General features: G+C 34.3%; 1 protein-coding gene across 2 annotated transcripts in view; it reads left to right on the top strand.

The window, feature by feature from the left end:
• The first annotated feature begins 1,132 nt into the window (after window positions 1-1,132).
• LOC117176008 (mucolipin-3-like) overlaps window positions 1,133-2,097 on the top strand; it is a 203,024-nt gene continuing 202,059 nt past the window's right edge. Inside the window, exon 1 of one of the 2 annotated variants that reach the window (XM_033365951.1) lies at window positions 1,133-1,274. The gene's annotated coding sequence lies outside the window, so the exon portion shown is untranslated. Of the gene's footprint in view, window positions 1,344-2,097 lie in introns of both variants that reach the window. The other variant, XM_033365952.1, reaches the window with a different exon arrangement.

Raw genomic sequence — 2,097 nt, 5'->3', positions numbered from 1 at the left:
ATATGCAGATTTCGATTGACTTTTCAACACAAAAAGAGAAATTAAAAGCAAAAAGTAAATTTTATAGGAAATACTTATTATTTGTAAATTTATCATCGTTAAAGTACTAAGATAATTTGACAAAAAAGCACAAACAAAGTATGTTTACCAAAACATAACCTCACCTTGCCACTAACTCGTTCTTTTTTCCATCAGTTGGTTGCTTCGGACACTGCAACCATCTTCTTAGTAGTGCACTGCTGTGCCCTTCTACACTTAAATTTGGCACTAATTGTGCTCCTGGCACATCTTTTTCATTCAAAATTATTGCAGGGAATGGTACTTTTGCACTCATGTTTCTTGTGTTCGCACGCCATACACTTAGAGCAACTCACGCTATGGAAATCATAACCAACAAATCTTGCCCCAAACATCTAATATCTTTGCTTGCACTCACTTTCCATACAATAGATTTTTTCGTATTAATCACTTTTGAGATACTTTACACTATTATTCTTTCAATTTTCACTAAATACAAAATTATCACATTAAAAAAGAAACTCTCAATTTACATACATTTTACAGAGTACGGCCGAAACTTTTGAATTCGCGGGAACTGCCATGGCGGCTACGCATGTGCACTATCTATTTTCGAATTGAAATGAAAAGGTCTATTGACAAGTCATGTTAAACATATTTTGCGTATTTCACGATATCGGAATGATTATATTTAACTAACCGTTTAGCTGCTTTTAAACATCCAAACGGCCAATAAGCCTTTGAAAGGTCACAAAAATAATTTTGTCAAAACCCTGCCATTTTTCAACATTCCGTGGGGGCGGGAAGGCACCTCTATGACCAGTAAAAAAAATAATGGTGGTCAAATCCCTACCCATTTCCAACTTCTCGTTAAATATGATCATTCTGATATATCGCGACAGACCCATATTTGAGGCATCATAGTAACAAAAGTAACAATTATTTTTAAGTTTTGCCTCATCAAATCGCTTCATTAGTCGCTTAATCATAGATTATAATAATTCATTCCCTAACAAATTTGTTCGTTCAGCCCAAACGGAGGTACTCCGTTTTCACTTTTTTCCAATATGGCTAGCTGTAGTGGATTTGCTTCCTATTGGTTAACTTTTTTTCAGTTGCGTGTGGCTAGACCGTGTATTCTTCGATCATGTTCCTGAGTTCCTGTCAAGTGTCGGCCTTTTGTATTGTAGAATCCCATTACAAATGTTAATAAATGTGATTTAAATAATACTTTGGGAAACAAATGTAAAGAAAAGGTATATTATAAATATATCTAATGTTAGCATACATTTTATGCAGAAAAAATGATAAAGTTCAAACAGAAGGTATTTCATTAAATAAGTGCAAAATTTCCCAAAATAGAGCCATGCATAATATAAAAACCGCAATATTATATATTCGTAACCTCAATCGATCCTAATTTATGTAATATACGACTGTCTGATGTTTTTTGTAGCAATACTAACCTTCCCAGTGGACACAAAATTTAGCGATGTCTTCCTGACATCGTTACGATAACTTAAGGACATCCTATGTCCATGTCGTTACGGTATCTTGACGATATCGTAAAGACATCGTCAGATTATGGAACGTCTTGACGATATTATAAAGATACTTTAACGGCATATATATAGAAAGTCGTTAAGACGTCAAATTTTGTGCCTACTGGGTTATTACAGTATAAGTTGAAGGATACCCCTAGATTTTCCAGCTGAGATAATCGAAATCGAATAACCAGCCGAATCCAATATCCAAGAAGTTGGCAACGTCATTTTGTTTTTTTGAAAACCAAAAATTGTGCTGGGGTTGTGCGGTATCGTGCCGCAAACTATTTGAAAAAATCAAATTTCGAGCCTAAATTAATTCAAACAAAAAACTTCCGGGCCAGAAATACCGTGTTCTTTTTCGGAAAACCAAAGTTGTGCTCAATTATACCGTAAAGGATTATTTAAAAAAGTCCAATTCAGAACCAAAATTTACAACTTAAGATTTGTTGAGATAGTACAAACTTCTGTTTGTGTGAAATCCGAAAATCTGAAAGTTGTGCTGATTTGGGCTAGGCGTGCAAAATAATAATTT

Source organism: Belonocnema kinseyi, chromosome 7 (genome assembly GCF_010883055.1).
Source record: "Belonocnema kinseyi isolate 2016_QV_RU_SX_M_011 chromosome 7, B_treatae_v1, whole genome shotgun sequence".
NCBI lineage: Eukaryota > Metazoa > Arthropoda > Insecta > Hymenoptera > Cynipidae > Belonocnema > Belonocnema kinseyi.
Note: the sequence above shows the minus strand (reverse complement) of the source record. Positions and strands in the feature narration are given on the sequence as shown.